Genomic DNA, 22889 nt, shown 5'->3' with positions numbered 1-22889 from the left:
TTACAGGTGGCAAGTTTCAGCAAGATCTGAAGGCAAAAGGCTCATGCAGAGATGGTCTGGAGCAGAAAGACTTGACCTGCCTGACCTCCTGCCCATGCATACAACATAATCACTCACAAAATAGATACTAAAATAATGTTAGCAGCCGCCTGGCCTAAACTAATAAAACCGAGCACATCGAGAGTGAAGGCAGAAAGCCTGTCCTTAACTCACCCCCTTGGGCCTCAGCATTACTTCTTCCCTGGCCTGAATTAACGGAGCTCAAAGCAAATGGCTTTTTGCACCTCCCTTCTTTTCCTTGTGTCATTCTGACACTCTTTTTTTTTTTTTTGTAACAGGGCCTGACTCAGTGAGTTTAAATGCCCTTCTCTTTCTCACTCACCACATGCAAACTTTAATTAAGGCCCTCTCTACATAACACCAACATAACTTGTGGAGAAGTAAAACACTTAGTCAAGTCACTGAGTTTGGAGCTATAAGAGGAGGGAGAGGGAAGGTCAGAGAGGGTCACGAATGACAACAAAAACTACCCCAATTGTTTAGACAGGTTCCTTGTCTTTTTTTAAACCCTTTATTTTATTGATTTATTAGATTTATTTTTAATTTAATTTAATTTTTTCCATCACCATTTATCCCCTCTATGCCCTTGTCAAACTCCACCCACACCCCTCCCTGCTTCAGTCACCACACTGTTGTCCATTAGTGTTCGTTCTCTCTCCCTCCCTCCCTCTCTCTCTCTCTCTCTCTCTCTCTCTCTCTCTCTTTTCTTTTTGCTCAATTCTTCCACCCTCCAGTCCCCCAACCCAGCACCACCAGAGCTATCTGCCTAGACAGGTTCCTTTTCACTACATTCTCTCCTCTTGGCTGTAAGCACCAAGCCTTTTCTGGGGAACAAACGTTTCTTCACGAGGTAGACCCATGTTGTCCAAATCTACCCTTTTGTTCTCATTGCACATCAGCTTCCTGTACTTACTATCTCTGGGTTACCCATGTTAGCAGGGACATTGTTGATCATGTTATCCTCTTCCATAAAAAAGTAATATGAAGGTCAAAAATTAGCGCGAAGTCCACAGCCTCACCAAAAGATTATTTTTAGAAATGTAAATAAATAACTTATTTAAATTTAAAATATATATTAATTTCAAAAATTAAAGACTTACATTTTTCAACTTAAAAGTTTCAAAGGAACAAATACTGGTTGAGAGTTCTTTCGGGTGCTAAAAACAAAGTCGATTATGCATATGTTGTAAAAGAATATCCAGACCCCATTTCTCCTTCTAGTAGTGTGTAGAGATGGTGCTCATGGAATGAATAAACAGGTGGTGATTCCTCAGCTTTGCAGATGTAAGGGGTGTTTATTAACTTTACATGGGAAGTTTCATTGCCTCCTGTGCTGCTATCCAATGGCTCCTTTCAAGTTAGAGTTACAAAATGCCCTTTAGGTTGCAATAAGAATGGGGGGAGGGGGGATCCAAAGGCTGTAGCCAGAGAGAACCCAAAGAGAGACAGAAGGCTTCATAGCTTTGAGAAGGGCAAGATGAGCCATTACCAATTAATCCATGCATGGCTCAATCATTTTGCTGACTGTATTGGAGCAAGCAATCCTCCTTAGAATATGAGCACTCAGGTTTAAAATCTAAATTTTAATTCATCAGTGTATTTACTTTTATAAATTTATATATTTTTAAATTATAGTTGACATTGAATATTATATTAATTTTAGCCATACAGTATAGTGGTTAGAAATTTATATGATTTATGCAGTGATCCTCACAAGTCTAAAATCTGAACTTTTAAGATATTTCAAATAGGAAGATTGACAATGGACAATGGAATTGACCTTTACAATTATAATCCAAACTTAAATTGGAGTGTAGCCCTCCAGTTTTGGAAATGTAATGAATATAATGAGAACAACAGCTTTTGATTTGCTGTCATAAGAATTCCATACTAAATATAATAACAATTATAAGTAACATTTATTAAATTATTTTATGCATTTTTCACATATTATCTAATATTAATTATAACATTCTAAATAAACATATGTTGCTTAAAACTTAATTAGAAATTCTCAAGGATTGTTGCTTTTAAAAGAGTAAATTGATAGTCTGAATTCTCAGACTGTTTTGAGAAGGATGATTTGACAATATGTAAAAAAAGCATATGTATTCTTTTGAACCAACAATTCCAATTTGTGTTATTTTGATATAAAAATGTTCATATAAGTTTAAACAATAATTTGTACATAAATATCCATGGTTTCATTATTTATAAATGGAAAGATTGAAAATAATCTGTTTTTCAATGTGTTTTTATAAATTACTAGAGGCCTGGTGCACAGATTTGTGCACACTGAAAGGGAATTAATTAGAAGGTGGCTGATGGGGGGTGGGGAGGACTGGGCGAGACAGGCCAGACACGCCCCAATGGTCCCTCCCTGGCCAGCTGCAACTGGGGTGGCGCCGGGGTAGAAGGGCATCTGCAGAGTGAGTGGGGTCCCTCTGGCAGGTGGGGTCCGTCCGCCTGGCCTGTGGGGATTGGGCCAAAACCGGCAGTCCAACATCCCACGAGGGGGCGGGGAGTCCCAGAGTCAAGAGGGCACTCTGCAAAGTTGCTGTGGCTTGGCAGCTCCTGCATTGAGCGTCTGCCCCCTGGTGGTCAGTGCACATCATTCCTACCAGCTGGTCAGCCAATCGGCTGGTTGGCCGGTTGCTTAGGCTTTTATATATATAGATGGAACATATATAGAAGATAAAATACCCAAAAAAAATCAATTTAAAAAACAAAATGCAGAAAATGTATTTTAGAAAAAAAAACCTTAGCATTTAAAAATAATCTATCTCTTCATCACAATTTTAATGTTATCTAGGCAAAGTTCAAAGTGAAATGCAGAGAGAATGAAATCACATAATTTATAGTAAGAAGACGGGAGAATCTTACAAAGTTAACTAAAACCATGTCAAATCCACCTCAGAAAATATAGAGCATCAACCTCCTTTGGTACCGACAGTCTTAGTAATTGTCTTGTTACTTCCCTGCACTGAATCGGAAGCTCCCTGAAGGCAGGGATTCTATTTTGCTCCTTTTGCTGCATTTTTTTTAACCTCCCAGCTAATTACAGAGACGGGCACATTGTGAACATTCGCCTTATTTTTAAACAAATAAATCATCTTTTGAAATGTAAGAAAGAAACTTAAAAGGAGGAATAGAAGAGATTGGAGCAAAAGATAATGAATAGGGAAAGAGGGGAAGGTAGGGAAGGAAGAGGTAGGAAGGGAAGAAGGGAGGGAGGCAGGATGAAAGTTGGAAGGAAGGAAGTTAGCAAGGAAGTGAGGAGAAAAGAAGGAAGGAAGGAAATACTAGGAAGAAAGAGATGGGATGAGTCAGAAATTGCCCTTTCTGTCCTCGTTTTATTTCTCTTCCCTGTGATCACAGTGGTCAAATGAGAAGTCATGCACACCAGGTCTTTTTTCAGAAACTGACTTCAGAAGCAGCTATGGCAACACTTTCAGAATTTATTAGCTTCTGGAAAAAAAGGATGAGACTTGAAGAGAGAGCCTATAACAACATTTATTCTGGACCTCAGTCTAATCTGAAGCTACACATCTGGGAAGGTAGGAAGTCAAAAGGCCCAATTCAGCCTTTCAGTTGTGGCAAAGGGCAGATGGCTTTATAAATAGCATGAAGAAAAAAGACAATAGCTAGTTGAAACTGACACCTTATTTCTCAACAGGTTAAATAAAATACAAAGATAAATCATGTCCAGATTGAATGAGCATGAGCAACAGGTTATTTTACTTTATTTTTTTGAAAATGGGAGCAGGAAGGTAAAAGAGAAGGGGAAAGGAAAATACCGAATTATATTTCTCTGAGGCTTTTAATTTTCTGTTCATTTTGATCACTCCTTGAGATCCTTGGCAAATCCATTTTGGAGGGGCACAAAAAAAAACTATGAAGCATTTTCAAAATAGCCATGATTCTCAAATTCAATAGGACTGAGGGAAGACATGCTCTCTCATCAAGCTGTACACGCATTCTGGGCAGAAGGAGGGGACAGAAAGAACTCCAGCTGTGTGTGCTTGAGATGGGAAGAGTAGGTAGGGCTTGCAATGAAACAAAGCTGTAGATTAGGGGCAATTATATTACTGCTTCTTTTAGGATAAAATTCAAACCCCTTCATAATCTGTCTCCTGCCTGCTAACACAACCTGATTTTCTATTTTCTTTACCTTCTCAATGCCCTCCAGGAAGTCATGCTCATTCCTGCCTCCCAGTTTTGAACATGCTGTTCCCTCAGTGTGAAATGCTCTACCTATCCCTAGCTGGTTTGGCTCAGTGGATAGAGCGTTGGCCTACGGACTGAAGGGTCCCAGGTTCGATTCCAGTCAAGGGCACATGCCTGGGTTTCGGGCACGATCTTCAGTAGGGGGTGTGCAAGAGGCAGCCAATCAATGATTCTTTCTCATCATTGATGTTTCTATCTCTCTCTCCCTCTCATTTCCTCTCTGAAATCAATAAAAATATATGGGGTTTTTTTAAATGAAATGCTCCACCTAGCCTTATCTATATAGCTTATTTGTATGCATGCCCGACTCAGTTTATAAAACACTTTTGTTATGCAACTTCCCAAAACTCCTCAAACAGGATTAGATATAGATTTAGTGGCCTCCTCTTCTGAGATTTTCAGGCTCTTTGCTCAGGTGTCTACCATAGAGTTTTATCATGTATATTTGCATATATTTTCTTTCCCACCAGATCCTGAGATTCTCAAGGGCAGAAGCAATCTTATTCTATCCCTAATACCTAGGTCATGCCTGGCATAGAGGAGACACTTAAGAGGAAGGAAATGATCCTGAGAAAAACATTCAGGCATGACTAAAGTCTGGCAGAATGACCATGCAAACACTGAGGAAGAAAGTGTAACAATCGAAGAGGTGGTAGGACTTGGCTTGGCCATTTGTCCACTCTAAAGATTACAAATGAAGCCCTGGAAGTATGGCTCAGTTGGTGGAGCATTGTCCTGTGCACAGAGGGTCATGGATTCCATTCCAGGTCATGTCAGGGCACATTCCCAGGTTGCAGGTTTGATCCCTGGTCGGGACACATACAGGAAGTAACCAATTGATGTTTCTCTCTCACATCAATGTTTCTCTCTCTCTCTCTCTCTCTCTCTCTCTCTCTATATATATATATATATATATATATATATATACACACACACACACACACACACATATATATATAGTGAGTGTATATATATATATATATATATAGTAAGTATATATATATATGTGTGTATATATATATGTGTATATATATATATAGAGAGAGAGAGAGAAAGATACATATATATATATACATATATATGTGTATGTGTATATATACATATATATGTGTGTGTGTGTGTATATATATATATATATATATATATATATGTATCTTTTTCCCTCTCTCTCTCTAAAATCAATTAAAAAAAACACACACATATCCTTGGGTAGTATTTAAAAAAAATATTACAAATGGAGTAAAGGCATTAACAGGACATGAGAAGCAGCGAAGTCCAATAGATAAGAAGAAGAGCAGACCATTGATTCAAATCACAGCTTGGCCCTTTGATTTCTAGAGAAATAACACATTGGGTATAATCATTTTTGGGTGTGATCATGGGTAAATAAATGAATCTCTGTGCCCACTTTCTCAATTGTAAACTGTGCATATTGTAAGAATGAAATACATTAGCAGGAGTAAATACTTACAATAGTTCCTGGCATGGAGATACACAAATTCATAATTCACTGCACTAGTGAAACTTTAAAATCCAAAATGGCCAACATAAGAAGCAGAATCCAGCCGAGGCAAAAGTTCAACAACCTCACTCCCAAGCTGTTTTTTTTTTTTTTTTCTTTGCTTGTCCTTGTTGGCATGGCAAGCGCTCAAGCTATGGGATGACTAAACATTAAAAGGTGAATTAATGTTTTGGCTTAAAATACACGCTATGCACAAACGGAACTTTCTGGGGAAAAACAGATAACATGACTGTCGGTGCTTTGTGTAAACTTAAATAGGTGAGGTAAGTGTAGAATAAATTATGGGCAGGTGCATGTGCCTAAGAGGGTTGCATAATTGACATGCTTAAGGAACATGGTGGTGGAGCCTTCTCAGTCAATGGGAAAATGGCTCTTGTTTCCCCTGATACATAAACTGAACTCAGGGAAGCCAAGGCTGGCTGGCATATTGAATGAGGTTCTGCACTTCTTCAAAACGAATTTGTGTTTACACTTCATTGTGAGATTTTTAATGATTTGAAATGACTCAGAGGAAGTTATGTAATGTTTATGGAGACATGTGTTAAAAAATAAACCAAGAACCACAATTGTAGTATTAGAGGTAACTTCTGAATAAGCCTTCTCATTTATTTATTTACAAAGTGTGTCTTAAATAACCAGGTAGTTAGAGGAGTTTCAGTTCTGGTAATGCAGAGTACATTGTATTGGACTAATCCTCTTGCTGGTGATAACTATAAATTTTAGGGGGGAAAAAGTCTCTTGGAAGGCAATAGACATAAGCCCAAAGCAGGCAACTACAAGAGTAGATATGGTCTTTGAGAGAAGGGATGCAAATCAGATTAGATTCCTATTTATCCAACTTTTCTGCTGCCAGAACTCTAATTTGCATGAGAATAAGGGATAGAGCTCAAAAAGAAAGAATGAGTCTTTTTGGACTCAGAACTTAGAGGATGGATTTTGAGCTGCCAGCATAGCTGGGAGTTAAGGGGATACCCTGAAGTGGAGTTGTCATGGAGAAAGGAGGACATATCTACATAATATTTTCTCTCAAATTCTTGCATGTCTCTAAAATTATAAATGGCTGGGCAAGATCCCAAGCAGAAATCAGTAGAACAAACAAATAGAGGTAAAAGAGCTGAGTGAAGATGTCAGCAGATGAAGTGCTGAAAAGACAGTTTGGAGTTCAAATTCTACCACGTTAGAAGGAATTGGTAAACACCACAGGCTTAAAACCTCAAAAGGCCAGGCCTCAGGAGTAAGGGTCATACCCTAGAACTAAGGGCTATATATTTTTATGACTAAAGCAGAGCCAAAATAAGCCCTCTCTAATAAAGCCCTCAACCAAACCTCCATAGAAATGTGATAATCTATCATTAAGTTATGCTAAAACAAAATTTAACACTCTTTAAAAAAGAATAACAGTATCCAGAAACTCTATGGTGCATCCTCAACAATAAAACATACTGTCAAATTTGAAATAAGAAATTATTAGACAAGCAAGGAAGCTGGAAAGTGTGACCCATAATTCAAGAGAAAATATAGTCGACAGAAGGAGACCAATGGATGATACAGATGTTGAAATTAATGGATAAAAACATTAAAATCATTATGATAAACATGCTAAGAAATTTACAGGAAAAGATGGAAGAATTAAGAGATAGGAAACTTTAGGAGAGACATAAAAACTCTGAATGTAACAATTATAAATCTTAGAATTGAAAAATAACATATCTGAAAACAAAATTTTATTAATGAGATTAGTAAAAGCTGCATTATAAAGTACCAGTGAACTAGAAGTCAGATAAATAGATATGCAAACCAAAGACAGAGAGGAAAAAAAAGATTAAAAAATAAAGGAAAAGAGCCTCAATGACCTACGATAAAAAAACCAAACTTTTATGTAATTGGAATGTCAGCAAGGACAGAGAAAAAAAATGGAGCAGAAATGTATTTGATATTTCCCCAAATTTAATTTAAAAATTCACTGATACAGGATGTTAAACTCCAAGCAGAGTAAACACATAGAAAAACAAAACTAGGTATATCATGATAAAATGGCTGAAAATCCAAGATATAGAGAAAAAACTTAAAAGAAGCCCAAAAGAGATAAATTATATAAAGGAACAATGATAAGAACAATGTCTGACAAAAGCTTTTTGTTATGATGTAGTCCCATTTGTTTATTTTCTCTTTAGTTTCCATTGCCCTAGAAGCTGTATCGGTGAAGAAACTGCTTCGGCATATGTCTGAAATTTTGCTGCCTGTGGATTCCTCTAATATTTTTATGGTTTCCTGCTTTATGTTTAAGTCCTTTATCCATTTTGAGTTTATTTTTGTGTATGGTGTAAGTTGGTGGTCTAGTTTCATTTTTTTACATGTATCTGTCCAATTTTCTCAACACCATTTATTGAAGAGACTGTCTTGACTCCATTGTATGTTCATGCCTCCTTTGTCAAATATTAATTGAGCATAGTGGTTTGGGCCGATTTCTGGGTTCTCTATTCTATTCCATTGGTCTATATGTCTGTTCTTGTGCCAGTACCAGGCAGTTTTGAGAACAGTGGCTTTGTAATACAGCTCGATATCTGGTATTGAGATCCCTCCTACTTTGTTCTTCTTTCTCAGGATTGCTGCAGCTATTCGGGGTCTTTTTTTTATTCCAGATGAATTTTTGGAGAGTTTGTTCTAGGTCTGTGAAATATGCCATTGGTATTTTAAAGGGGAGTGCATTGAATCTATAGATTGCTTTGGGTAGTATGGACATTTTAATGATGTTGGTTCTACCAATCCTTGAGCTCAGTTTGTTCTTCCATTTGTTTATGTCTTCCTCTATCTCTTTTTTCAGTGTTCTGTAGTTTTCTGAGGACAGATCTTTTACGTCGTTGGTTAAATTTATTCCTAGGTATCTTAATTTTTTTAGTGCGATGGTAAATGGGATTGTTTTTTTTTTAGTCTCTCTTTCTGTAAGTTCACTATTGGTGTATAGAAATGCCATAGATTTCTTGGCATTAATTTTGTATCCTGTTACATTGCCGAATTCATTTATTAAGTCTAATGATTTTTTGATGGGAGTCTTTAGGGTTTTCTATGTACAGTATCATGTCATATGCGAATAATGACATTTTTACATCTTCTTTTCCAATGTGGATGCCTTTTATTTCTTATTTTTGTACAGCAAAAGAAAACAACAAGAAAACCCGCTGCATTGCCAATGTTATCACTGATAAAGATTTAATCTCCAACATTTACAGGAAACTCATACAACTTAATAAAAGGAAGATAAACAACCCAATCAAAAAACGGGCAACGGACCTAAATACTTTTCGAAAGAAGACATAAGGAAGGCCAAGAGACATATGAAAACATGCTCACAGTCACTAATCATCCGAGAGATGCAAATCAAAACGACAATGCGGTACCATCTCACACCTGTCGGAATGGCTATCATCAACAAATCAACAAAGGACAAGTGCTGGCGAGGATGCGGAGAAAAAGGAACCCTCATGCACTGCTGGTGGGAATGCAGACTGGTGCAGCCACTGTGGAGAACAGTATGGTGTTTCCTCAAAAAACTAAAAGTGGAACTCCAATTTGACCCAGTGATCCCACTTCTAGAAATATACCCCAAGAAACTAGAAATACCAATCAGAAAGGATATATGCACCCCTATGTTCACAGAAGCACAATTTACCATAACTAAGATTTGGAAACAGCCAAAGTGCCCATCAGCAGATGAGTGGATCAGAAAACTGTGGTACACCTACACAATGGAATACTATGCTGCGCTAAAAAAGAAGGAATTCTTACCATTTGCAACAGCATGGATGGAATTGGAGAGCATTATGCTAAGTGAAATAAACCAGTCAGAGAAAGATAAATATCTTTCTCATGATCTCATTCATTTATGGAATATAATGAACAACATAATCTGATGAACAAAAACAGACCCAGAGACAGAGAAGCATCAATCAGACCATCAAACCTCAGAAGGAAGGTGGGGGGGGGGGGTTAGGGGGAGAGATCAACCAAAGGACTTGTATGCATGCATATAAGCCTAACCAATGGACACAGACACCAGGGGGGCAGGTGGAGGGCAATGGGGGGGGCGGAGTAAGGACACATATGTAATACCTTAATCAATAAAGAAAAAAAAATTATATATATAAAAAAAGAATAATGTTTGACTTCTCATCAGTAATCATAGAGGCCAGAAAACAAAATCCTTAAAATATAGAAAGAAAAAAGAAACTATCAATCTAGAAAGCTATAACCAGTAAAAAAATTCTTTCAAAAATTGAAATAATAACAGTTTCAGACAAAAGGAAGTTAAGAAAATTCATTGCCAGTGCTGTAAGTGGAAGGAAATGATACCAGAAGGAAATTTAACTTTACAGGAAGAAATAAAAAGCACTAGAATAGAAATATGTAATTATAAAAGACTTTTTCTTTTTTTATTAGTATTTTTGAAAGACAATTGTTTAAAGCAAAAAATAACAACAGTGCATTGTGGGAGTAATAGGACAACTATGGCACAAAGGAGGAGAGAAGTGTTAAATAAATTACATTGTTTTAAGGTTCTTACATTATAAAGTGGCTCAATAATAACTTAAAGTAGATAGTGGCAAGTTAAGGATTCATATTTTAATAGCTAGGACAATTACTAGAGAGAGAGAGGGAGAGAGAGAGAAAGTCATGGAGCTACCCCTGAAAAGCTAAGAAGGTTAAATAATACTAAAGTGTATTTAATTAATCAAAAAAAAAAGATAAGAAAAAAAGAAGCAAGAAATAAGAACAAGTGAAATAAATAGACTGTAATACCAGGAAGGTGGAAATAAACCCTATCATATTAATTATTAACAAATAGGAGCATATAATAATGACAAAAGCATCCACTCCACAGCATAACAATCCGAAGTGGGTATATACCTAATATCAAAGCTTCGATATACATAATGCAAAAACTGACAGAACTAAACATACAAATAAAATATCCATGATCATCATTGCAAATTTTAACACTCTTTTCTCAATTGTTAGAAAAAGTAGAAAATATTTAGTGCTAATATGCAAAATTTGCATAAATACTATCAAACAACTTCACCTATTAGAAAGTTACAACTTTGCCTATTAGAAAGTTACACCATGTAAGAATCTTCCAACAGGGCTATTGGTTTCTGTATACCACCCAATAATAGACGATATATACTTCTTAAGTAAGCATGGGATGTTTATTAAATCATGCCTTTACGGTCAATTAATATTTGACCACAAAAGATAAGAGCATACAATGGAATAAAGACAGTCTTTTCATTAAATAGTGTTGGGAAAATTGGACAAGTACATTCAAAAATAAGAAAGAAAGAAAGAAAGAAAGAAAGAAAGAAAGAAAGAAAGAAAGAAAGAAAGAAAGAAAGAAAGAAAGAAAGAAAGGAGGGAGGGAGGGAGGGAGGGAGGGAGGGAGGGAGGGAGGGGAGGGAGGGAGGGAGGGAGGGAGGGAGGAAGGAAGGAAGGAAGGAAGGAAGGAAGGAAGGAAGGAAGGAAGGAAGGAAGGAAGGAAGGAAGGAAGGAAGGAACTACACCACCAACTTATACCATACACAAGAATAAACTCAAAATGGTAAGTTGTGAAACCATAAAACGATATTGTGAATGTACCTGTCCCCAGTTTACAGAAGAGGAAAATGAGGCTTAGAAAAGTTAAGGAATTCAGGCAAATTAACAAGGAGCAGAAAAGGTGAGTTGAGTCTTTCTTGCTTTAACGTCCACACCCTAGCCATGACTCCATGTTGCTTCCCCAATGAGCTAAATAAAGGGCCACCTACACACAAAATATCCATTTTTTTCTTTTTCATTCTTGTCAGATAATTGTACTTACGATCATGTACATCTTGCTCCGTGAATACACAGCTGATCAGAAGACTTGCCACAATATGCCTTTGGCCTGGAGGGAATACAAATGTTTCTCTGTATTGTTAACCATCTTAGAATCATCAATCAATACATATTTTCACACAGACTGTAATTAATGTCTACACTTTCTAAAAAGTTTCTTCGTGTTCTATTCGGGCAGATGATGCTTTTTTTTTTCTTTGAACTCATTGGTCTGGCTTTCCTTATTCATCTGGCATATGTTCCCTTTCACTGAGGAAATCCTTCAGGCAGCCCACTGTATCATTATAGGCTGGCATTGGACACCATGTAAGAATCCTCCAACAGGGCTATTGGTTTCTGTATGTTTCTCATGCACGGGGTATCATAATCCTGAGTATTCGTCTTTCTTCGTACGTTTGGGAAAGCTGTCCGATAGTGAAAGCAAAAATGAAGCCTTCACTTCCTCCATAAATATTTGTGCAGTGACCTGTGACTGTTGGCCAGCCTGCCTGCCAACACCCCATTAGAAGTCATCCCTTTGACAATCATCTACTATCATTTGATAACCTCTTGGGCTTAAGAGTACAGATGTAAGATCTCAGAGGTTTCTGATGGGAATACTTCATATCCCAAGTATGTTTTCCCTTCGAAATGACATCACCACAGGAAAACATCTTTCAAATAATTTGGCCATCATGCTATGAAAGCTTCCTTAGAAATATAAAGAAAGAAGCACTCTGTACCTCAAATAAAATTTTTCAGAATCCAAGATTTAAAACAAGAAAACACCGTTTACTGGTTAGGTAGTCTTAGAAGGCCTTTGTATGGCAAGGTGACAACAGCCAGCAAGGAATGGTGCCATTATGAAGACTGCATTACATGACCTTTCGTATCAAATTCTAATGTTGTGGAAGCTCATGGTTTTGCTTGAATGACAGTTTTTATGCTTCATATCAGAGCCTAGAAATGATTTAGCATAAATTATAGGAAAACTCACTCCTAAACAGAGCAGTCAAATGGCTGTCTATGGCTGTCATCTCCAAGTTTCCTCCTACAGCTATTATTTTATAGATGAATGTCCCTGAGGGAGCTCCACAGCTCTTTAGTTTAAAGCACTAAATTTCTCCAAAGAATGTCCTGTGCAGGACAAGAAGAAGATTGCAGAACAAAGAGACTAGACTGTGAGGAAAAATGTCCCTTTTGAGGACCTGAAATAGACCACTAGATGTAATAGTAAATTCCTCAGATTCTAGTTCTCAGAGCACTGTGTGTGTGTGTGTGTGTGTGTGTGTGTGTGTGTGTGTGTGTTCAGTGTTAAGTTTTTTTGCAATGTGAATGGTTGGAAAAATACACTCAATATTTATGGAAGATCTACTATATAACATCTAATGAGTTATGCATCTCCCATGCAAAGATTACAGTAGTAACAATCCTATCTAATAAAGAGGAAATATGCTAATTGACCCTCACGCCATCGCAAAGATGGTGGCACCCACAACCAATAAGGAGGGAATATGCTAATTGACTGCCCCACCCTCAAAGATGGCAGCTTCCACAGCCAATAAGGAGGGAATATGCTAATTGACTGTCACACCCTCAAAGATGGCAGTACCCAGTCCCCTCAGCCCCACCAGGGTGGCAGGCGTGCAGCAAGGCCCGGGCCTGCCCCCAGGTGGGCCCGGCCGCTCCACGCGCCTGCCTCCAGAGTCCCCAGTCCCCTCAGCCCCCCAGCCACCCAGAGGTGGCCCGAGGCGCAGGCAAGCCTCGGATGGTGACTGCCCAGCCGCCCAGGGCCGCCCGAGAATCAGGTAACCAGGGCCGGCCGAGGCTTGCGCTGCCGGCAGTGGCAGCAGCAGAGGTGTGATGGGGTATTGCCTTCCCCTGATCACCGGGTTGCCTCCTGCCCCTGAGGGCTCCCGTACTGTGAGAGGGGGCAGGCTGGGCTGAAGGACGCCCCCTCCAGTGCATGAATTTTCATGCACCGGGCCTCTAGTAAGTAATAACAGATCTCATTTGCTAAGGAATTACTATGTCCCAGGCTCTGCTCTAAGCACTCTCCAGGAAATAACTCATTTGATTCTTATAACAACCTTATGAGGTAGGTACCATCATCTCCACTTTGCTAATGAGGAAACTGAAGCTCAAACAGGCAAAGACACCAAAGATAGGCAGCTAATCAGAAATGGAGCCAGAATTTTTAAATCCAAGCAGCCTGACTTTAGAGTCCACTATGTTGTCTAACCTTGTTCAGATTCCTCAGGGGCTCACAGCCTGTCAAGAAGAGAGAGAAAACCAGATAATCTCAGAGATCTGCAGAAAGAGAGTAAATGCACAAATGAAGAAGTTATCTATCTTTCAAGTGTTGGAGTCAGGGAAGACTTCATAGAATTGATGTTAAAGCTGATGCATGGAGGATGAGTAGCATTTCCAGGGGGATGAGCTGAGGGAGAGACTTTCAAATAAAAGGAGCATGGTGAACGCAAATGTCGAGGTGTGCCGCAATGTGGAGTGACAGGGTCACTAAAATTAGTCAGTGACCACTGGAATATAGGGCATGTATAAAAGGGAAGCTGGTCTGAGATGAGCTGGATGGGTGGGCAGGAGCCAAAGAGGAAAGGGCCTCAAACCCCATGCCACAGTGGGGGGGGAGTCTTTTCTACATGCCATGAGCCTATGAAGGACTTTGCTCAGGACATTTGCATGACTCAATTTTTATTTCAGAAAAGTAACCTTAAGGCCCATGTGATGTCAGATTTGAGAGGGCCAGGCCTGGTGGCAGGAGAGTAGTTAGATGTTACCAAATCATTCAGGCAAGGGATCTGAGAGTTGAAACTCAGATGTAGTAACAAGAATGAAGAGATCTCTTTGAGAAATGTTTTGTGCCAAGACTGATAGAATTGAGAGGCTGACTGGGTTTGGGTTTGCAGATGAGGGAGAGGGTGAGGTTGTTGTGTACTCTCAGGCTATGAGCCTGAGTAACTGAGTGGAAGGTGGTGGTGCTCATTTCCATGACAACGATGAGTCAGAAGACTGAATCCTGCTTTGCAATTCATCTCCTACTTCCTGCTCCTTGCCCATCCCTCTTTCCTCTGAGCTCCAATATCACCTTTTGATGCCATGATTTGGATTTCCACCTAGTTTTATACTTTATACACCTGTCTTCAGCAGTAGACTAAGCATTCCTTGGCTGCAGAGCCTGTAACATATTTATCATTCAACAAATGTTTGTGGAGTGAAGAACACACCACTCAATAGATAGTTGAGCATTCAAAGGAAACTCACTTTCCATAAGGGTTCACCCTTTGTCCCTGTTCTGCCTTCAAAATCCTCAAATAAAACAGATCCTTCTACCACAAAACATGTTATAGATTTGAAAGCAGGGATTGCACTGTTCTGACTCCAGTCTGTTATTTTTCAGTTTGAAAATCCCCAGTCCCTTCAACCTAATTCCCATATATTTATTATTTCACTTGCCCTCTTTGGACACGTTCCAATCTGTCTGTATCCTCCTTTAAACGTGATACTCTGCTAATCTGACCCGTACAGAATGCAATGTGGCCATTTACTTCTAAAGAGAGGTGAAAATAAACCACGTCATAATTAAAGTTAGAATTAATTTTAAGGAAGAAACTTTATTTAGAAAATTAAACTAGTAAGTAGCTTGAGATACAAAGTGAGACCTTGAAGGTATGGGTTATTGGGAGTCAAGTAAGCAAAAGAATAAACTGTTTTACCTTGGAAACTAATAAAATTTATGGTTTGAGGAAGAGTGGGAGATGATTAATTAAAGGACTGAATTTTTTGAAAATTTTAATTGAAATATAATATACATACACTAAAGTGCAAGACAATGAAGTTTTAGAAAATGAACATGCCCGGACCATGAAATAGAAACATTATCAATACCTACTTCCGTTTTGTCCCCTTCTGGTCATTTACTCCATCAAGGGAGGTACTGATAGTTGGAGATCTTGTTTCTCTGTCCCCGAGCAATAACCCTCAACTCTTGGTCTCTCTGGGACTCTTGGTGTCCCTGGGGAGTGAGTCTCCCTAGCACAGAGCTGTGGATCAGGATCATCAAGTCCAATAAACTATTAATTAATCTAGGGCTTCAGAATTTCACCAGCTGTTAGCAGGGTCTCTCCCTCAGTTGGCCCTTGTCTCCCATGCTCTGGGAAACTGCTTCGCCAAGGTTTAACTTAGTCATTAGCCTTGCAGCTTTGGAATTCATGGAAAAGTCCCCTCAGCTCTCCAATTGTGTTGCTTCTGACCCACATGACCACCAAAATCCCTGTTGGATTTCTTTTTTCCCCCCTTTTTAAAAAATTCAATTGAATTTATTGGGGTGACATTGGTTAATAAAATTACATAGATTTCAAGTATACAATTCTATAATATATTATCTGTATATTGTATTGTGTGTTCACAACCCCAAGTCAAGTCTCCTTCCATAACCATTTATCTCCTCTTAACCCTCCTCTACGCCCCCCCACCCCAACCTCTTTCAGTCCAGCAATTACCATACTATTGTCTGTGTCATTTTTTTAAACACTTATTTTTAAAATTTATTTGTTTTGAATATTCTTTATTAATTTCAGAGAAGAACGGAGAGGGATAGAGAGATAGAAACATCAATGATGAGAATCATTGATTGGCTGCCTCTTCCTTCCTTTCTCTCTCTCTTTCTTCCTTTCTTTCAGCTTTCTTTGTCCCCCAACCATGGCCTTCTGTGCAAGCCAAACCTAGGTTCTCAGACTTTAGTCTTCACCAAGAATCAACAATGCCCCCAAATACAGATGTGCTTTCTCAGCTTTTCTCTGAATATTTCCTTTTCCTCCTCAATTTTACTCCCTTTCATCTTCAATGCATCGGAAGTACTCTGGCACCTTTAAAAATATCAGGAGTCAGCAAACTGTGCTGTCAAGACCAGATAAATACTGTTGGCCTATCATCTTTGTCACAACTATTTAATTATGCTATTAAAGCACTACACACTACCAAAAATATAAGCATGGCCAGATTTGGCCTGCAGATTATAGTTTGCCAGTCTCTCAAATATAAAAGTATTATAATTTATTTAATATTTCTGTTTCTTCAAGGAGGTATGTAGTGCACAAGACCTAGTACATTATAGCTGGAAGGAGAATCATTCAAGTGAACTTTTACAAATGAGCAATTTGGAGTTCTTGAGTTCTCTTCATTTCCCCAAATGTTCTGTAAACTTTGTGTACATGCAGAGGCTTCAGTGAGTAGGATGTGTTTGTGTGGTTTGTTTGTGTGTGTGTGTGTGTGTGTGTGTGTGTGTGTGTGTGTGTGTGTGTGTGTGAAAATACAGGGCATAGTTCAAATTAGAGGTTGACAAGTCTGGGTGCTTTAGGAAGTCAACAAATAATACTTCCCTTTTCCCTACTAAATGTCAGAAATAATTGAGAGATAGACATAGAGACATGAAAAGGGAGGTCAAAATATCACAAATATCACTTTCATTACTGAGAAGCTATTTGTGTTTTGTTTTATCTCATTTTGTTTTGGGTCACATGTGTTTCATTCTTCTTTTTATGCCTTCTTTTGAATCAATTGAGGGTTCTTCATGATTCCATTATATTTCTCCTACTGGCTTATTAATATTTTTGTGTGTATTTTTTTTAGTAGATTTAAGTGGTTGCTTTAGGACAGAGGACAGAGCCCGAATCAATGCCACTGCCTGTTTTTATAAATAAAGTTTTATTGGCATAAGCCACACCCACTTATTTATGTCAATGGCTGCATTTCTTTCTTTCTTTCTTTCTTTCTTTCTTCCTTTCTTTGAAACAGATCCATTATTTAGTCAGGTTCTTTGTAAGAAATTTAGAACACCACTTTGTGAGGATAAAGCCCATTTGTTAGAGCAAACACAGAGCTGAGGTAGCCCTGAAGTTGAGGAACAGCTTTGATTTGGGGCAGAATTTGAGAGTCCACAGCTTTCTGATGAACCTTGAGCTGCTCTATAATCTTGATTTTATTTCTCAAAGATCTCACCCTCCTGGGCTTATGCAGCTGCTTCTTCTTGAAATAAGCATCAATGAGATGTTTGGGGATCAGTGATTTTCAAAGCACTGATATCCATTTTGGAGGAGGTGGTGATGACACATTTCTGGTGTGTCCTACACAAAGGAACTCTATAAAAGGACAGAGGTCCAGTCCCAAGTAGCAAGCCACTGCTCAGCTGCTTCAGGAACAATGCCCTCTTGCCTCTGTGTCCCTGGTGGGGATGATCAGAATGGTCCCGGGAGTGAAGCTGGCCGCAGTTTTCTCACACGCTCACTGAAGGGTTTCTTGCCCTGGCCCAACAGCTTTCCAGGCACGTGTTCAGGGGGATAACATCTAGGCATTTTGCAAAGGTTAACCACTTGGGTGCCACCATTCTTGTTGCCACCAACTGGTTTTGTAACAGGAGCAATAACTTTCCCCTTTTTCTTTTCTTTTCTTTTCAATCGTGGATTTAGCTGCTGAGTACTTCCTCTTGTACGTGGCTTTTGGGAATACATAGCCGACCAGGAATATCTGCCAATTCCTCTGCGTAGTTTGGGGTTTCAGCTGCATTGGGGCTTCCCCTTCTTAGGTATCTTGGCCTTGAGATCACCCTTCTTAACTTTGCCCCTAGCATCAGCCATCTTGGCTTCAGGTTTGTCCTCCTTAGGATCCAGCTTCTCCGTGTTTTCACCCACCATCTTGCAAGGTAAGTGCCGGAAGCCAGTTCCAGCATGTCATAATTGTAAGAGTTTCATCAAAAGGTTGATGGAACTTGGGGACTCAACAAGGGCTGAGTCACATATGTTATCGCCTGTTGGGAATGGCTAAAGGCATTTCCCCAAACCTGAAAAAGATGATTGTTTGCTGCCAGACAGCTCAGGGCATCTTAATCTACATGTTATTGTCACCTCCTGGCCAAACACCTGAACAGCCGGAGGTAACTCTTCCAATCTGACACAAAACCCTACCCTTTGATGTATATATCTCTACCTTGCCTTAGGACAATTTGTGTTAATAAAAAGCAAGGGGTCCTGAGATGAGGAGAACTTGGTTTCTTCAGCCAAGCTCCTCTGCCCCCCCATATGCCTTTCAAAATTATGTTTCGTCTCTGGACTCTTTATTAATTTACATACAGTCCCTTCTCCAGATTTCAGAACCCTTCTAGATGCCGGATCAAGACCCACCGGCGTTAGGTAGGAAAGAGCTCAATGGCTGCGTTTACACTATAACAGCAGAATTGAATCCTTATGACAGAAACCATATGGCCTGCAAAAACAAAAGTATTTCTATCTGGAGACTGATGAAAAATTGATCCCCTCCCTGCTTCAGAGCTCATAATATATACCTGCATCCATCACAGTCCCTCATGATTGTGGACTTGTCCATGGATCGTTTCATTTCTGTCACTTATTGCTTTATATATTTCGAATCCATGTAATTGGGTATACCACAGATTTAAACGTGTGACTATTTCACTTCATATTGATTCCCTTATCATTATAAGATGTCTCTATTTTATAAAATGTCTCTATTTTATCTTCAATAATTGCTTCTTTCCTCTACTTCCTTATTTTCTGACACAAGTATAAGCTACTCATAACTTCATTTGGTTAATTCTTGCATAATGTATCTATACCCATCTTTTTTACTCTTAAATGTTCTGTCTTCACATTTAAAGTGCATGTTTTTGTTAACAGCATGTTGTAAAGTTTTGTTTTTAATCAGTTTGACAAGCTTATTATTTTGCTTACCATACTTATATTTAATGTAATTACTGTTGTACTAGAGCTTGTGTCTACCATCTTGCTATGGATTTTTGTTGTTGTTTTTATTTCTATTTAGGCCATCTGCTTTATTTTTTTTAATTTTACTTATTTTTTTAAATTGTATATTTATTGTTGAAAGCATTACAAATGCCCCCTTTCTTTCCACTTGACCACCTTCACCTCCTACCTTCCCTCTCCCCAGGCCTTCACCACACTATTGTCTGTGTCCATGGGCTATGCTTACGGGTATCTTACCTTATAATAGACAAATATGCAAATTGACCGCACCTTCGCTACGCCCAAGCCACACCCACCAACCAAGCCACGCCCGCCAACCACGCCCACCAGGAAACCGTTGCAGGGACGTTGGGGTGTGGCGGAGCCCAAGGCCGGGAAAGCCTCGGGCGGAGGCTTTCCCGGCCTTGGGCACCAGCGGGGAGCCTGCACCGATCGCAGGAAACCACTGGGGGTCGGCTCCTGCGATCCTTAGCAGGGATGTTGGGTGCGGCCAAGCCCAAGGCCACCGCCCGGGGCCAAGCCCCGACCCTGAAAGAAGGCAGAAGGCGGTGGCCACAGCCAAGGCCTGGGTCCCCGGTGCCGGCAGAAAACTGGTGCAGGCAGCCAGGTGAATGAAGGTCTATTGCACGAATCTTCGTGCAAACGGGCTACTAGTATGCATATAAATTCTCTGGTTAATCTCTCCCCACCCACCCCCAACTTCCCTATGAGATATGTCAGCCTGTTCTATGCTTTCGTGTCTCTGGATCTATTTTGCTCATTATTTCATTAGAATCCACATATGAGTGAGATCATGTGATACTTGTCTTTCTCTGACTGGCTTCCCTAATGCTCTCCAGGACCCTCAATGCTGTCTCAATGCTTTCCAAAACTACACAGCTCAATCGTTATCTGAGTCTCTGCCAAGAGCTTCTCCAGACGAAAAAGGTCCCCACCGGGTGTAGCCAGCGACCCCTCTGCAGAGTCAGAAATGGAGGAGCAGCATTGCACTCCCCAGGCTGGTGCTCCAATAATAGGGGTGCTCAACCCTGGAAAGGGTGTCTGTGTCCCTAGCAGACTCCCTTCTCTACCAGGAACACTGAATCCCACTGGTTTTCACCACTTGATGCTCTAAGGGCTCCTCTTCCCATCTCTGTTGCTCTGGGTTGGGGATTCCTGCAAGGGGTTGAGACCCCATGCTCCTGGGGGGGAGGGACTTTTGCACCCTTTGGCTTTTCTGCCACTGCACGTGAGGGTGGGGGCCTGCCCTTCCCACGTTTCCACCCTTTTTATAAGTCTCTGTGTGGCTTTTCCTATAAATCCTTGGTTCTAACATTTCAATTCAGCTAGCCTTCAGTTGGCTATTCAGGTTGATTGCTCTATAATTTAGCTGTAAATCCGGTTTGGCAACTCTGCAGTCCTCTTGGAAGGTCTCTTTCCTATTCCTTTTTAATTACCACAAATCTTGAAATGTTTTTTCCCACTTATCACTACTTTCAAATTATATCAGTAATTTTATGAGATTAATTAAAGCTAGTTTTTAGTAAATTAATTAAAAAGTGTGCACACGTGTCTATCCCATACGTATTCTAAATGTTTCTATCTCATAAATTTAAAAATCTTTTAATAACTCAATTTTAATACAGTTGGTTTTCTTCATAGTCATTTTTTTTTAATTTGTTGTATTTAAAAAAAACTATTTGGAGAAGGAGTCCCTGGACTTCAGCAGCTACAAAATGGGGATCCATGACACAAAATGAATGCCTGCACTAAAGAGACTGGGGGTGGGCAGCAGAGGGCCTAGGGCGGGGTCATTTCTGCCAGAGGAGGACACTAGGCCTGGAGGGGTGAAAACTCAGCACTCCTGCCTGTGACCCTTGGCTCCGCCGAGTCAGGGTGCCTCTGACCCGGGCCTGGCAGCTTCTGAGACTTTTTCCTGAGCATTCTTATAAAACAGCAAGCGCATTGCCACATGTGCCTGGAATGTGATTTCCAGGCCAAGTGTCAGCTTTTCCATGCTGAGGCACCTTCAGGTTTTGGCCCAAGTTCTCCTGCTGTCAAGGCCCAGCCCTTTCAATACCTCGACCACCTGCCAGAGAGAATGGACTCATGGAATTTGGGCCACCACGTCTGAGTCTCACTGTCAGCCACAGGCTTCCACCTGCAGCCTCGGAGTCCCGGACTGGAAGGTGCCTGAGGGGACCACTAGCGCTGTCCTTCCCTGTGGGCCAGGAACCTTAAAAATCAGGCCAGTTTCCTCCTCTCTGACCTAAGAAGCCATTTTCTTTTCAGAGACTGAGTCTGAGTTCTAATCTTATCTAGAAATATTAGTTTCTCTTGAGGTATTTCTCTCTCTCTCTCTCTCTCTCTCTCTCTCTCTCTCTCTCTTTCTCTCTCTCTGTTTTGTTTTGTTATTGTAATCAAACAGCACAGGAGAAATGGTTATACAATGGGAAGATATTATTACAAATGGGAGCCCTTGCCGTAACTTCCTTAAATAAACAGGTTGCTAATGTTTCTGGACAGTAGTCGAGCTACAATTGAGAGGCTGCTGAGACATTTTCTGTCTAAGAGAATCTATCTCCTTCTATACTACTCTGTCTCCAGAAGAAAATTAAACTCCATTACAACCTTGGCTTGAGGAAATAGTCCCACTACCCCTTGCTAGAGATGATGGCCTAAATGTTGTGTGCCGCGGGGATGAGAAAAGCTGCCTGCTGCAGAAAATTTGCTTCCTTCAGCTACACAGCTGGGACCCGAAATTATATATAATGGACAGACAGATATACACTGAGTGGCCAGATTATTGTGATCTCTGAATGCATAATAATCTGGCCACTCAGTGTATAGCCTATATAATAAAAGGCTAATATGCAAATTGTCCCCTCAACCAGGAGTTCGACCAGCAGGCAGGCCGGCCAACTGTCCATGTCCCCTCCCCCTGGCCAAGCTGGCCGGACCCCACCCATGCATGAATTCATGCACTGGGCCTCTAATATATATATACACTGAGTGGCCAGATTATTGTGTATTCAGAGATAATAATCTGGCCACTCAGTGAATATAATGGATATATATGGAGACACATACATAACATTATTTCAGTTAGTAACCTCTTTATGTTAACTATTGATCCCACCTTTTTAAATTACAGGTCCATCAATTACATATACTGAGAGAGAAGAATGGTATTATTAAATCTAGTACACAGGCTGAGAAATCCACAGCAGGTGAGAAAAAGAGGAACAAAACAGAAGTCTGCAAGAAATCAGGCACATTTTAGGGCGTGGATGACGGGGAGGAGCTGGTAGAGGTGACCATCTGGGTCTTCCAATGGTGTTGGACACAGACGGGGAAATCATTAAGTGTTCATTAAATGAACTGCTAGAAAGTGGGAGAATAAGACCATTGTTTTGTTTGCCATTTGAATGCCCTTAATCCCATCTAAGCTCCAA

At 39.9% G+C, this 22889-nt stretch overlaps 1 pseudogene across 1 annotated transcript; it reads right to left on the bottom strand.

Annotated features, from left to right (window-relative positions):
• Positions 1 to 17506: 17506 nt before the first annotated feature.
• Positions 17507 to 18369, bottom strand: LOC307114276 (large ribosomal subunit protein eL6-like; annotated as a pseudogene). Its single transcript has one exon. The product of its transcript is annotated as a large ribosomal subunit protein eL6-like (transcript).
• Positions 18370 to 22889: the final 4520 nt, after the last annotated feature.

The sequence above is a fragment of the Cnephaeus nilssonii genome (assembly GCF_951640355.1).
Source record: "Cnephaeus nilssonii genome assembly, chromosome: 18".
Lineage (NCBI taxonomy): Eukaryota > Metazoa > Chordata > Mammalia > Chiroptera > Vespertilionidae > Cnephaeus > Cnephaeus nilssonii.
Note: the sequence above shows the minus strand (reverse complement) of the source record. Positions and strands in the feature narration are given on the sequence as shown.